The 16,402-nt window shown below is 37.9% G+C and overlaps 1 protein-coding gene across 15 annotated transcripts in view; it reads right to left on the bottom strand.

Moving 5' to 3' along the window:
* MAST2 (microtubule associated serine/threonine kinase 2) overlaps positions 1-16,402 on the bottom strand; it is a 210,611-nt gene that overhangs the window by 109,248 nt on the left and 84,961 nt on the right. The window contains exon 1 of one of the 15 annotated variants that reach the window (XM_082687228.1): positions 7,351-7,412. The exons of the other annotated variants lie outside the window; for them this stretch is intronic. The gene's annotated coding sequence lies outside the window, so the exon portion shown is untranslated. Of the gene's footprint in view, positions 1-7,350; positions 7,413-16,402 lie in introns of those variants that run through there. 15 annotated transcript variants of the gene reach the window in all.

Genomic DNA, 16,402 nt, shown 5'->3' with positions numbered 1-16,402 from the left:
GAGGAGAAGGTCAGAGAGAGAAGCAGACTCCCCATGGAGCTGGGAGCCCGATGCAGGACTCAATCCCAGGACTCCAGGATCATGACCTGAGCCGAAGGCAGTCGTCCAACCAACTGAGCCACCCAGGCGTCCCTCAATGTAGTTTTATTAAAAAATATAGGTATCTAGGACTTATTTCTGACTCACTAAATCTTTTTACTTGAGATCCTTCATAAAGTTTTGATATATGCATTATGCCATAAGATTATCATATGCTATATATCAGGATTTTTCTTCTGTAATAATTATGTTCATGTTTTATAAATCAGCTATTATATTTACTGTCTTCTCTGAAAAGAACTATTCTTAGTGATGTTTTGCTAAAATATTTTTGAATTAGCTCTAATATCCTTGTTTTGTATGCCCCAGAAACAACCTAATTCCCTGGTTAGTTGCCTTATTCTTGTTATGAACTCTCATTAGACCTTTCACATTTAAAAATCACCAGTAAGAAACTGACCACAGCTATTTTAAGTCTCTGTCACCCACAGAGAGATTTTGTTTTACACAGATGCTAGTCTGAATGATCTGCTATCAAACTAGAAGTCCGAGTCTGTGTTTTCAACAAAGGATTGTCTCAGAGCCCCCTGGAAAAGGACTGTAGCAGGTATCTCAAACTACTGGCACTTGAAAGAATGGACTCTTGGGGACAGGTTTCTAAAGCCATTGCTTGGACAACTTCCAGACCATTCCAGGGGACTGAGTCAGAATTTCCAGAACCCTTTTGAGTTGAGAAGCAGACCATTAAACTAGATCCAGTTAAATGAGAATTAATTACACAGGCCTAAATGAACTAATGAGAGATTATTATAGTTATTTGTTTGGAATATTGCCTTAATACTGTCTTCTAGATATAGAAGGAAGCCTGCTCTCTTCCTTCTTAAGCTATTAAACCCTAAAAAATGTATTACCCTTTGCTTCTGTAAAATGCAACATTCCTGAATCATATCTGATTTCAAAGACTCTTCCCCCCCATGAGATCTGAGTCTTGCTGAATTATCTTATTAAATGCCCTTAAAACATCATTGTAAAAAGTTATACAACAAAGGATTTGCCCATCCCTCCCCAAAAAAAAGAATTTGCTTGAAATGTCCTATTTGAGAATGATGTTTACTTATTTAAGCCACTTCTAAGAAAATACAGTTGGCTTTATGGGGCCAGTACCAATGAAACCCTCCCAGGAAAATTGCCGTGGTTCCTAGCTTTCCAGGATTCAGCCTTCTAGAAGGTAAGGAAGGTCACTTCCTGAAAGGCCCAGGACCCTTAGGACATTCGGGGGATATTGAGAAAAGTATTCACCCAACTTTATAGGTACTGCAGATGAAATCTGATAGAGCATTTCTTTAGTTTGGCTTTCTAGCCTCAAAATACAAATAATAGGGACTTTTAAAAGTTCAATCTGAGATTTATAAATTCTCCAGCAAAGCAAATTAAAAAGATCTATATGGAAAATTAACATTATTTCTATCCCATGTAAATAACCAAGCCAAACTTAAAACCAGCCCTGTTTTGTGATTAAAATAATATTTGAGATTGCTTTAGATCAAAAGGGTAAGGACTGTAAGGAAACTTGGTATAATCAAAGAAAACATAACAGTCTTCTGATGGAAAACTATGTATTAGAGAATACATTATTTGTTCTAGCCTTTTATTGCCTTTGAGCTATTTTACAACTCTGTAAATTATATATAATTGATACTGACACACAAACAGTTCTTGTCTATAGAGTTTATAAATAAATTCTGTAAATTTGAGGTTCAATTGACTTCCCTTCTCCCCACAGAAAAATCAGCTTTGTAAGCATTTACAAATATATTTCAACATTTCCTTATACAGATAAAGCTATGCTTCTTCTACTTCTCTAAACTGGCCGCAACATCTGCCTGGTTTATTTTTTTTAATCAATAGCTTCACACATTTCTTTTGTAATTTGTTATTATAAAACTATATTTTTCAGGATAGGAAAATAGAACGTATTTTATTTTACAGTTTGTTACATTATGTAAAACTCCAACTTTATATCTCCATTTGTATTTTTGTTCCAGGCCAACCAAACACTAGGAACAGGCATAAGTGATTGCCCATTATGTGCTGAACTCTATACTAGGCCCCAGGACCAGAGAATTGTACCACAAAACATGTCCTGACCTCATGGAGCTTACCATCTGCTATGGACCAAACCATGTCCCCACCTACCCCCAAAGTCATATGTTGAAGCCCTATTTGGAGATAGGTCTTTAGGAAGTAATTAAACGAAGCCATAAGTGTGGGGCCCTAATCTCAAAGGACTGGTGGCCTTATAAGAGGAAAAAAATCTTTCTTGTACACACACCCCCTACTCTTCCTCTCCCGACTCCCTTCCAAAGGCCATGTGAGCTCACAGCAAGAAGGTGGTATCTACAAGCCAGGAAGAGAGCCCTCTCCAGAAACCAATGTTGTTGGCATCTAGATCTTGAACATCTGCCCTCCAGAACTGTGACAGTTTCTGTTATTTATGTCACCAAGTCTGTGGTATTTTGTTATGGCAGCCCAAGCAGACTAACAGACCAAACAATGGGAGAATACAGATAAATAATTCTTCATTTACAACTGCTGTAAAAAGCTATGAATGAAAAGAACAAAAGTACTTCTGGGAAATCCAACTTAATCTAAGGACATCACAGTACAGATGAGGTCAGAAAAGCTTTTCATAAGGAAGTAAGATATAAGCTGACGCTTGACAGAAAATAAGAACTAGTAAGGTAAAGATGAAAGAAAAAAACATTCCAGTAGAGGGAACATACTGCGCAAAATATGGAGACAAAGACAGGAACCACACTGTGTAGATAGTTTTATGTGCCATGTCAAGACTTTCAGGTATGATTCTAAGAGTAACAAAAAATTCACTAAAGTTTATATAAACATCTAGTAATCAAATCTGTACTTTAAAAAGCTTTTTCTGGTTACTGTGTGATAGAGGAGTAATAGACTAGGGCTAAGCAATGCGAGACAAAGACCAGTTAGGAAGTTAGGGCAACAAACAGAGGCAAGAGATTACAATGGCTTGGACGATATGGACATACTAGTAATAGTAGAAAGAAGTAGAGGAAATATTTGAGAGACATAACAGAAAGGAGTTGTAAATGTAAGGAAGAGAAAGGTAATAAGAATAACCAAGTTTTCTATCAGGAAGTGACACCATTTAGTAAGCTAGGGAATATGAGGGGAGTAGGTTTTTGAGAAAGACAATGACTTCAGTTTTACAAATACTAAACTTCAGATGTTTCTGAGATATCCAAGTAGATTACAGTGAATTGGTAGTTGTGAGGTCTAGAGAGATACAAATGTGAGAAGAATTAGCATAACAACAGCAATTCTAAAAATAACAGTAACAAAATGAGCTCTCAAAGAATTTCAGTTTTCAAGTCCTGTGTCCACATACTCATGGCTCACTGACAAAATAAATACATCCATTTCTTAACAACAAAATGAGTCCTGCTAGGAAATTAGTGATGACTATTGTTCTATCCCTGCCAACCTCTGCCAATTCCAGCATTCTCACTAGAGATAGAGAACTTATGTGAATCATTTCCTATATAAGCCCAATTAAAAAAAAAAAAGAAGAAGAAGAAGATACACTATTAAATATAATAGCATAGAGCTATTACTCTGGCCTTCAGAGTCCTTAAAACTACCAAAATGTCCTGATTTCTAAAGTCCATAGAGAAACTAAAGCCCTATATCAGGCACCACTGATACCACACAAAGAGTTTACTATTGTAGCAGGTGGTATCTCTTTTTAGCACATTCTCCAGAAGCATTTATCCAGGCAAATACCATCAAGTTGCATCAGAGTGGGAAAGTACATGACACTGTTCCACATGTCAGTTTCACAGAGGCAAAAATTAGACACATCATATCCTTGAGCCCCAGGAACTCCTCCCTGCCTACCGCCTATCGCTGCATTTACTTACAACCAGCATTTACTTTCATCCAATATCTGATGTCTAATTCCACCACCCAAATGAGTAAGCCAACAATGCAAAAGGACTACTATTCCCAGGGACTCCAAGAATAAAAGTCACCAATAACAACACACACACACACACACACACACACACCCATGACAGGAGCTTCAGCTACCTCTTCACTCCTTTAGTCTCCTTTTCACCTCCACTGGACTGCTCACAGCCTCAAAGAAATAAAGCAATGACATTTCAAGAAATATGAAGATAATTACCTTAAGTTGTAATGAGTAGTAGAAGAGCTTAACTTTCTCAGTAACTAGAGACATAAACACTATTTACAATGAACTCCTAAGCATAGGTTCTAGGTATTGGAGCGGAAATCCACAAAAAAGTAATTGTATTTGAAAAGAGTTGCCAAAGGAGGGCTGCCTCATGAAGCTGGGCAAGGGAAGCTATTCAGAGCTGGTCCAATTGAGAAAAAGCAAAATAAAATATTCCCATCACTTGGTAACAAACGCAAATAGCTTTAGAACTTCATTTTCTCTCAATTCTTTTTCCACAGATATATACACTTTTAACAAGGTTAATCAACTCCTCTAGGTCTGGCATTCTAGATTATATATATATTCTATCTATCTATTTATTTATTTATTTCACAGACGGAGATCACAAGCAGGCAGAGAAGCAGGCAGAGAAGCAGGCAGAGAGAGAGAGAGGAGGAAGCAGGCTCCCTGCTGAGCAGAGAGCCCAATGTAGGGTTCAATCCCAGAACCCTGGGATCATGACCTGAGCCGAAGGCAGAGGCTTTAACCCACTGAGCCACCCAGGCACCCCTAGATTATATTTTTTAATGTATTGAAAAATATCCAGATGGGCTTAAATGTGAAATAGCTTTCTAAATGTGAAAATCTTATTTCAGAAAGCTGTATCTAATATAAATGGTATGAGCCAAAAGAACTTACATAATCAACTTGCCCCAACAAAGCCCTCATCGTTGCAGGCCTGGATTTTCTCATTTCCCATATTGGAATTTAGTTGTTCTCTTCCCTTACATGACCAAAGCCAATCATGAATGTTTTGTGGCTTTTCTAAGGTACACTATTGTTCATTTAACTTTGTTTAGCATCTTACTAATGTTTAAAAAAACAAAACAAACCTACAGGCCTAAAATGGTATTATTTAGGCCAAGTCACCAAAGCAAGGCATAATACCTAACCTAATTAGACTTATAATCTCTCCCAGAAATGTAGTCTTAACAGGTCAAGAATTTTCTAGTCAGCACCAATAACTGGTAATCTGTCACATGGACCCTCCCGATTCACTTACTAAAACCCTTTCATCTTCAGATGTGACCTCACCTGAAATAACCCTTTTTTCTGTTTATGACTTCCTTGTCCTGCCTTTAAAAACCTTTCCCTTTTTGTAGCCCTTTGTAACTCTCCTCCATTTGTTGGGTGGGATGCTGCCTGACTCATGAATCATTTAATAAAGCCCATTACATCTTCAAATTTATTAGGTAGAATTTTTTTTTTAAGATTTTATTTATTTATCAGAGAGAGAGAGGGGAGAGAGCAAGCACAGGCAGACAGAATGGCAGGCAGAGGCAGAGGGAGAAGCAGGCTCCCTGCCGAGCAAGGAGCCCGAAGTGGGACTCGATCCCAGGACGCTGGGATCATGACCTGAGCCGAAGGCAGCTGCTTAACCAACTGAGCCACCCAGGCGTCCCTAGGTAGAATTTTTTTTTAAACTAATTTGTGTTTCTGAAGAATTTACAGCTTCTAACAGGTAATTATGGCCTGCTAATAATAAAATTAAATAAACTACTGGTTTTTCAGAAGTTTAATAATAACAGGCACTGCACTAATTTCTGTAACAAACAGTTGAGGGCTTCATTGCAGGCACCATGCCATTTATTTTACATGCATAATTTTTTACAAATAAACTGAGGAAACCAAGGCTACTGCGGACAAATTGTCAATGCTCCTGTTTAAGGCCAGTATTTCAATAAGTACTGAGATGTGTGTCCTTCATTTAAAAAAATTTTATTTATTTATTTATTTATTTGAGAGAGAAAGAGCGCATGAGCAGAGGGAAAGTCAGGGAGCCTGATGTGGGACTTGATCCCAGGAACCTGGGCTTATGATCTGAGCCAAAGACAGACGCTTAACTGAGTGAGTCACCTAAGCACTCCTGTGTCCTCCATTTCTGCCTACTTGTGGACATTCCAGCAATTGTTCCAGCCTCTCTCACATTAACTTCTCCTTCTCTACTGGATAATTTCATTGACATAAAACATAATGTAATATCGCCCATCTGCATTTTAAAGAGAGGGAGAAAACCCCATGACCTTTTCCAGTTATCACCTGATTTCTATGATGCTCTTTTCAGCAAATCTCTTTGAAATAATATTACTCACTAATCCTCCCCAAAATATCAGAAAAGGAGCAAGGATAATTCAATGAAATTCCATATACTCTTCACTTAGATTTGCTAGTTTCTCTCCCTTCTCCTCTTCTTCTTTCTCTGTGCACAGAGGCAGGCAGACAGCCAGGCACATATGCAATTACTTCTTGTTAATTAGCTGAACCATTGACAAGTCATTTGTAAACACCTTAAAACCTCTTCCCTCAAATATTTCCACAATTAATCCTTGCCTAACAAGAAAAAACCACCACACAACTGTCCCACTAGAAAGTTTAACACTGACACAATAATACTATTGAATAAAAATCCACATTCAAGTATCCTCAATTGTCTCAATATTGTTCTTCAACTATTTTTTTAATCCAGTATCCACCCAAGAATTAAGCATTACATTTATTCACCAAGTCTCTTTTGTATCTAGTAGTCTGGAACACATCCTTAGTCTTTTTTTTTTTTTTTTTTTTAATCTTTTACAACTTCAACATTTTTGAAGAGTCCAAGCCAATAGCTTCTACAGATTGCCCCCTCAGTTTGAACTTCTCTGATTGTTTCTTCCTATAGCACACTGAGGTAGAACATTTTTAGCCTAAATACTACACAGATAATACTATCTCTCATTCTCTCTTGAACCCATTCGAATCAAGTTCTATACCCACTTCCCATCGATACTGCTCACCTAGGTCACCAATAGGGAATTGCCCATTACTAAATCCAAAGGGCAATTCTTAAGTGTTCATGTTACATAACCTGTCAGCAGCTTTTGGCATACTTTCTCCTCATCGCTTTGGAAACACCACTCTCTTCTGGTTTTCCTCCAACCTCACTGGCTGCCCCTTTCCACGTTTTTCTTACCAACAGATTCTCCTTACGTCCTAACCAGTAAACACTCCAGTGACCCAAGGCTCAGTCCTTCTATCTCTTTCTAGACTCACTCACTCACCAGGTCAGTGCTGCTCAAACCAGCTGCGGTGAAGGAGCAGGCGAAAATTTTAATCCATCACAAACCACTGCAAGATACAATAAATATGGAATAACAGAAAAATGATGAAACGCTTGATGTTTACAACAATGTCAGCTGCTTACTCTAAATTTCTTTATTTAACTCATGGCAAACTGGTAACAAACAGTTCGATAACCACCACCAGTCAGCAGACCACACTTGAGTAGCATTTTGGTAGTTTATTTCTCCAATCTCCTAACTCTGAAAATCATTTATATGTTGTCGATTTCCAAATATATATCTCCAGATCAGATTTCACCCTTGATCCCCATTTCATATACACGATTATCTTTTCAACACTCCTTCTTGGATGTCAAACAAACACCAAAGTTCTGATTCCTCCAACAACTCCTACTCCTGCCCCTCCCAAGAAGAGAAACAACAAAAACAATCCTGTTCCACGTACATATTCCCCATCTTGCTCAATAAATGGCAGCCATATTTATCTAGCTATTCAGTCCTAAAATCTTGTGATCACCACCAATTCCTTGCTTTCTCTCATATACCAAAATTAACTATCAAGAAATACTGTCAGCTCTCCTTTCAAAATATATCCAGAACCCAAGTATTTCTTACCACCTCAGCTGCTACCACCTTGTTTAAGCTACCACCACCTTGACTGATTTTTGTAATGGTTTCCTCACACACTTCCCTGATTTCACTTCTGCTCTCCCTACCCTCTGAGCAAGAAGTGACTTTTTTAAAACCCACATCAACTCAATTCAACAAAGAAAAGTTGTTTCGACAAACGGAGCTGGGACAACAGCTATCCACATCTAGAAGAATTAAATCGAATCCTCACCTTACACCACATATAAAAATTAACTAATAATGAATCAAAGTCCAAAAGTAAGAGCTCAAACCATAAAACTCTTAAAAAGAAATATGAGTAAGTCATCACAACATTGTTCTGTTTTCTCAGATTCCGTATTTGCTTACTGGCTTTTTTCCCCTCAAGTAATCTCTACACCCAATGTGGGGCTTGAACTCACAACACCCAGATCAAGCATGCTCAACTAAGTCAGCGAGGTACCACCTATTTGGCACTTATTAATTATAGGGCCAAACTAAGAGCTAAACTTGGTTATATCTCCCCTGCCATCCAATTTTTTTTTTTTTGCAAAAATCCTATTAACAAACCTTCTAACCAATCCTGAGTCTATACTCCCAACCAACTCCTTTATCAAACTCTCACACATCAAGCTAGTATTTCCCCTGCCCTGTATCACTCAGGGTCAAGTACCAGACAACTAAATACCACTGCTACAGCCCAGAACCCACCAATGTTATTCAAAGTAGCCAGTCCTAAGCTGCCTTGTCTTTTCTGTACAAACCCCAATAAAGACTCTGGCTTGGGCTTTCCTCTTGCTCCTTTCTGCCTCCTGACTAAACCTGGTGCTTTCCTCATGTGGCCTGCATGGCATGACATGTCCCTTTCTGTTGGGGAAATTTTAAGTAATAAATTTTTCTTTCAATAGTATTAGCCTTTCTGTGTTATTACTTAGTTACCTTTATAGTTAGCCTAAAAACAAGTAAGACCTTAAATTAGGCAATGGTTTCTTAGATATGATATCAAAAGCACAACCAAAGAAAAAGCAGATAAACTGGACTTCATTGAAATTACAAACTTCTACACATCAGAGGTCACTATCAAGAAAGTGAAACAACCACCCACAGAATGGAAGAAAGTATTTGCAAATCATGTATCTGATAAGGGTCTAGTATACAGAAAATATAAAATACTCTTACAATTCAATAATAAGAAGACAAATACCTCAGATAATAAATGGGCAGAGGACTTGAATGAACATTTCCTCGAAGAAGATATGCAAATAGCCAACAGGTACATGAACAGATACTTTACCGGGGCACCTGGGTGGCTCAGTTGGTTAAGCTTCCAAGTCTTGATTTCGGCTGGGTTCATGATCTCAGGGTCATGAGATTGAGCCCTGCACTGGACTCTGCACTCAGCACGGTGTCTACTTGAAATTCTCTCTCTCTCTCTCTTTGCCTCTGCTCCTCCCCCTACGCATATATACACTCTCTCCCTCAAATAAATAAATAAATCTTAAAAAAGGAAAAAAGAAAGAAACAGAGGCACTTGGGCGACTCACTTGGTTAAGCGTCTGCTTTCAGCTCAGGTCATGATGTCAGGGTCCTGGGATCAACCCCAGCACTGGGCTCCCTGCTTAGAGGAGAGCCTGCTTCTCCCTCTCCTCCCTGCTTCTGCTCTCTCTCGCTATCTCTGTTGCTATCTCTCTCTCTCTCAAATAAATAAAATCCTAAAAAGAAAGAAAGAAAGAAAGAAAGAAAGAAAGAAAGAAAGAAAGAAAGAAAGAAAGAAAGAAAGAAAGAAAAAGAAAGACTCTATCTACATCATGAGTTATTAAAGTAAATCAAAACTACAATGAGATATAAATTCAGCAAAGCTGCAGGATACACAAACACAAAAATCAGTTGATTTCTATATACTAACAATAAATAACCCAAAAAAGAATTTAAGAAACAAGTCCATTAATAATAATATTACAAAGAATAAAAATTTAGGAATATGTTCAGCTAAGGAGCTGAAAGACCCACATACTGAAAACTATGAAATATTTCTGAAAGAAATTAAAGAAGACTTAAATAAATGGAAAAATATCCTATGTTCAAACATAGGAAGACTTAATATTAGTCAATCTGATAATATTACCCAAATTGATCTACAGATTCAAAACGACCCCTATCAAAACCCCAATGACATTTTTACAGAAATATAGAATCAGAAGAAATCCTAAGCAACCAAAATAATCTTGAAGAACAGAGTTAGTTCTTTGATACCAAACTTTCTTATTTAAAACTTACTACAGGGGTGCCTAGGTGGCTCAGTGGGTTAAAGCCTCTGCCTTCGGCTCAGGTCATGATCCCAGGGTCCTGGGATCAAGCCCCGCATCGGGCTCTCTGCTCAGCAAGGAGCCTGCTTCCTCCTCTCTCTCTGCTTGCCTCTCTGCCTACCTGTGATCTCGGTCTGTCAAATAAATAAATAAAATCTTTAAAAAAAAATAAAATAAAACTTACTACAAAGATACAGTAATCAAAACAGTATGGTACTAGTATAAGGACAGACATTTAGACCAATGGAATAGAATAGAGAGTTCCAAAATAAATGTTCACATATACGATCCAATACTTTTGACAAGGGTGCCAAAACCATCCAATGGGGTAAAGACAGTCTTTTTAACAAATGATTCTGGGGAAACTAGATACTCATATGCAAAAGAATGTTAGACAGCTATCTTATACCATAGACAAAAATGAACTCAAAATGTATCAAAGACCTAAAACTATAAAATTCTTAGAAGAAAATACTTGGAAGATACCTTTTTGACACTGGATCTGGCAATGATTTCTTGGATAGGACACAAAAAGCACAGGCAACGGAAGAAAAAATAAATCAACTGGACTTCATGAAAATTAACAACTTTTGTGTATCAAAGATATTATCAAGAGAGTGAAAATGCAAATGCAACCCAAAGAATGGAAGAAAATATATGGAAATCATTTATCTGACATGAGTTAAATACCAAAAAATATCTTTTAAAAAGGGCGGGGGGGGGGGCACGCCTGGGTGGCTCAGTCAGTTGAGCATCCATCTTTGGCTCAGGTCAAGATCCCAGGGTCTGAGGATGGAGTCCCACATCAGGCTCCTTGCTCAGCAGGGAGCCTATTTTTCCCTCTGCCTGCTGCTCCCCCTTCTTATGCTCTCTCTCTTTCTCTGACAAATAAATAAAATCTTTAAAAAAAAAAAAATGAGTTTAGGGGCGCCTGGGTGGCTCAGTGGGTTAAATCCTCTGCCTTCGGCTCAGGTCATCGTCCCAGGGTCCTGGGATCGAGCCCCGCATCGGGCTCTCTGCTCAGCAGGGAGCCTGCTTCCTCCTCTCTCTCTGCCTACTTCTAATCTCTGTCTGTCAAATAAATAAATAAAATCTTTAAAAAAAAAAAGAGTTTAATATCCAGAATATATAAAGAGCTCCTACAACTAAACAATAAAAATAAACAACCCAATTGAAAAAGTGGGCAAAGAAACCGATTTCAACAAAGGTTTACAAATGACCAGTAAGCACACGAAAAGATGCTCAACATCACTAGTAATTAGGACAATGCAAACTAAAGCCACAATGAAATACTACTTCAAACTCGTGAAGATGACTATAATTTTAAAAATGGAAAAACAAGTGTTGGCTAGGATATGGAGAAACCCTCATGCATTTCTGGTTAGAATGTAAAATGGTGCAGCTACCATAGAAAGCAACTTTCTGGTTCCTCAGAAAGTTGCACATAGAATTACCATATGATCCGGAAACTCCCCTTCTTGGTATCTACCTGAAATAAGTGAAAGCAGGGACTCAAACTTGTACACCCATGTTCACAGCAGCAATATTCACAACAGTCAAAAAGGAGAAGCAATCCAAATGTTCATCAACAGATAATGGATAAACAAAATGTGATACATACATATAATGCAATATTATTTAGCCTTAAAAGGAACTAAGTATGACACAAACTAAAACATGGATGAGTCTCTTAAAAATTGTGTTAAGCAAAAGAAGCCTGACACGAGAGTCCACATATTATATAATTCCACTTAAATGAAATGTTCAGAATAGGCAGATCTATTAAGACAGAAAGTAGACTTGTTGGTTACCAGGGACTAGAGGGAGTACAGAATGGAGTACGAATGCCAGCAAGTAGGGGTCTTCTTTTCAGGTGATGAAGATGCTCTGAACTAAGACAGTGGTAATTCCTATAAAACCTTGTGAATACACTAAAAAAACAGTGAACTATATACTCTTAAATGGTAAATGTATGATACGCAGATTATATCTCAAAAAAGTGCCCTTTTCCAAAAAACAAAAAACAGAAATAAAGCAAAACAAAACAAAAACCAGGACAGATTACATCTTTCTCTGCTTAAAACCACCCACTGACTTTCTGTCCCAATCAGTATAAAATACAAAAATCTTATCTGTAGTCTGCAAGGTACTACAAAATCCAGCTTCTGCTTCATATTCTTTGGTGCCCCCCCACCACCAACCCCAACACCACTGTTCACTCACCAACAGTCACCCTGGCCTCCTTGCTGTCCACCAACATCCCAAGCATGTTTCTACCTCAGAACCTTGACACATGTTGTATCCTTTACATGGAATGCTCTTGCCCAATATATATCGGCATCCCTCATTCCATACTCTCTGTTCTCCATTCAAACATTAATGAAAATATTCCTAGACAACACAATTTCAATCCTTGCTCCATTAAACATATACCATCATATCTCTTACCTGGTTTTTTCTTCATACCACTCAATACCCTATGACACACTTGGTATACATTTCTGTGTGTCTCTCTTGAACAGAAGCTCCATAAGACTAGAAACTTTGCTTTCAACACTACTTTATCTCCAGTATCTTGAAAAGTGCCTGCACATAATAAGAACTTAATAATAACAAGAATGAATCTTAACAAACAAATGAATAGAAGCAAAAAGACAAGAGAAATTCAGTAACACGTTTTACAAAGAAAACACCTATTAAAGGATATTGGCAGGATCAGGCCCAAGTCTACCTGACTCTCAAATACAAGCTCTTCATTTCTATGGTATATTTTACTTCCCAATTTGGAGACACTGGAGGGATTACTTGTTAAGTGGAAGAGTGTTTACTTTGTAAAATGCCAAGATATCTCATCCAAAAATCCATTTTTAAAATTTCTATCCATTTTAATGCAATTATTGTATTACATGGAAAAGCATAACAATTGATAGCCTCCAAAATTACTGAACTTCATTTATTTTATATTGCTCAGCCACTTTCAAAATTGTTTATTAAAAGAACCGGACTCTCTCTCTCAAAAGACAAGATACCAAACTACCTGCAACTGCCAAATTTCTCTGCTCCTATAAAATATACTAGAGAAAATATGCCAAAGGAAATGAGGCTTTATACCTGGAATGGGCATATAATAGCATCTGCTCTTGCAAAAGCCATTCTGGGACAGAGACAAACAGGAACAGAAGTACACCTCCTTCTTCCAACCAAGACTCGGAAGACAATTACACTAATTTTTTTTTTTTAAGATTTTATTTACTTATTTGACAGAGAGAGAGATCACAAGTAGAGAAGCAGGTAGAGAGAGGGGGGAAGCAGGCTCCCTGCTGCGCAGAGAGTCCAATGTGGGGCCCGATCCCAAGACCCTGAGATCATGATCTGAGCCGAAGGCAGAGGCTTAACCCACTGAGCCACCCAGGTACCCCCCCCTTTCTTTTTTAAGCAATCTCCATGCCCAAGGTGGGGCTTGAACTCATGACCCTGAGATCCAGAGTTATATGCTCTACTGACTGAGCCAGCCAGGTGTCCCAAGACAATTAAAATAACTTTTAAAACTTCCAAACTATGGGGCACCTGGGTGGCTCAGTCAGTTAAACAGTTAAGGGTCTGACTGTTGGTCTCAGCTCAGGGCATGATCTCAGGGTCACGGGATCAGCATGCATCTGGCTTTTTGGACTTCAGCTCTGCGTGCTCAGTGCAGAATCTGCTGGAGATTCTTTCCCGCTCCCCCTCTGTTCCTCCTCCAGCTCATGCATGCTCTCCCTCTCTCTCTCAAACTAATAAATTAATTAAATCTTTAAAAAAAAAAAACAAACTTCCAGACAAGTCTATAAGGACCAGAAAAAAATGGAATAAGTGGCTAAGTCACTTGTTTCATTAATACCAGTTTCTCCACACTTACTATAAAATTAAAGTATTATTTAAACTTACTCAAACATCTTATGTTGTGTTGTTTATACCTTCCTGGCTTCTTTACTACAAATGTTAAGCCATACTTTGCTTCCTATTACATACTTCCTACAAAGACTTGCCCAGCTCTATGCAAAAGAGATACCACAGAGCTTCAATTATTTGGTGAGAGAACTAAGCACAGACATGAAGTAAGCCCAATCCCTTGTTTTGTAAGTAAGACAATTCAGTCCCAGAAATGATAGTTCCTGTCAACATACAACTTATTAGTGGCAAAGCCTAGATTAGTATCCAGGATTCCCTGCTTCCTTCCAGAATAAAACTTTTCTACTCCTCCAATATTAAAGATTTAAAAAACCACTGAGATTTAAAAAACCACTTGCACTGAGGTACTTCCGGCTTAATTAATGATAAATCCTCCAAATAGAAGGTTATGTCTAATTTAATCTTGTAACTTCAAAACCTAGATCGGTGTAGTGTGCATTTACTGAATGATCAATTGTTTAAATGTGAGTTACTTTATTAAAAGGTATTTATTTCTAATTATTTTAAGGAAGTTACAGTAAGCCTAACTTTAGATATCACAAAAATGACCAAAATATTCTTATGGTTAAAACTAAAATGAACCCTCAAATTTCTCCAATTTCATATAATAATTTCCCAGGATATCCTTCCTTCTCCTCAGCAAATTCCCTTCATTGGACGCACACACTGCTAGAAGAAGCTACATGCCTTAGGCCTCAATTCATTTCACCAAATCTTAAGCAAAGAGCAAATCTCAGAGAACTTCCAAATAAGAGGGAAAAAAAGAAAAAATACCAGAAATAATAGAACAGTGACCAAGTACGGGGTGCCTGGCCAGCTAAGTCAGTAGAGCATGTGACTCTTAACCTCAGGGTTATGAGTTTGAGGCCCACATTGGATGTAGAGATTACTTAAATTTTTAAAAAATAAAATTAAAAAGAATACATATATATTTGCCGAACAAGATCCTGAAAAGCCACTCCTTTTCAGTTATGTATCCATACTTAGTAGATCACTCCATTAAGGGTTCTAGTAGCACCTTTGCCCAGTTTTTAGAAGACTTGGAGCACTTGAGAACATAGATTTATCTAGATTCTGCTAGAACTAAAGCAATTTTTCTTTGATATTTTATTTATTTATTTGTCAGAGAGAGAAAGAACACAAGCAGGGGGAGTGGCAACTACAGGGAGAAGCATGCTCTCCACTGAGCAGGGAGCCCCATGTGGGACTCAATCCCAGGACACTGGGATCATGACCTGAGTTAAAAGCAGATACTTAACCACTGAGCCACCCAGGCATCTCATAAACTAATTTTTTTTGAGAGAGAGGGAAGCAGGCTCCTTGCTGAGCAGAGAGCCCGATGCGGGACTCGATCCCAGGACCCTGAGATCATGACGTGAGCCGAAGGCAGCGGCTTAACCCACTGAGCCACCCAGGTGCCCCATTTTTTTAAAGATTTATTTATTTACTTGAGAGAGAGAAAAAGAGAGAGAGAGAGCACAAGCGGGGGGAGGGTGAGAGGGACAGAGAGAATCTCAAGCAGACTCCTCTCTGAGGGCAGAGCCCAACACAGGGCTCCATATCGCAAGCCTGAGATCATGACCTGGGTGGAAATCAGAAGTCGAATGCCTAACTGGTTAAACCCCTAGAACTAAATTTAAATAAGGAAATGTGGCTCTTAAATAATAAAATGTATCCAAATTTAATCCAGTATGTTTACAAAAATTCTAAAACTAATACACCTTAGAAAATTTTAAGAAATGAAGCATTATCACATATATTAAGTCATCCTCCTATTAATATTAGAAAAAAGAAAAATAGATGTTATGATCCTCATTTTATAGATAAGACAACTAAGGTTTAAGGAGATGAAGTGATCTGTCTACATTTACCAAGCTAATTAAGTGACAAAGCCCACTGAACCCTAGGGGTTTTCTGACTCTTGAGTCTCTTTTTATCAAATCACAATAAGCCTTCACAAAACAGCCAAAGGAGCTTTACAAAAATCTCAGAAGACAACTAATTACTATAGTATTTTTACCAAACAAAATCCTAAAATAGCAAGAACAGAAAGAATTACCTTGTATTTCACACACTGACAAAAAAATACATAAAATGTATATATAAAGTACATTTAATAAATAAATATGAATACTATTGTGTCCTCCTCCTTATATGCTTCCATAAGG

This window comes from Mustela nivalis (assembly GCF_964662115.1).
Source record: "Mustela nivalis genome assembly, chromosome: 10".
In the NCBI taxonomy this organism is placed as follows: Eukaryota; Metazoa; Chordata; class Mammalia; order Carnivora; family Mustelidae; genus Mustela; species Mustela nivalis.
This window is presented reverse-complemented; position numbering and strand designations above follow the sequence as displayed.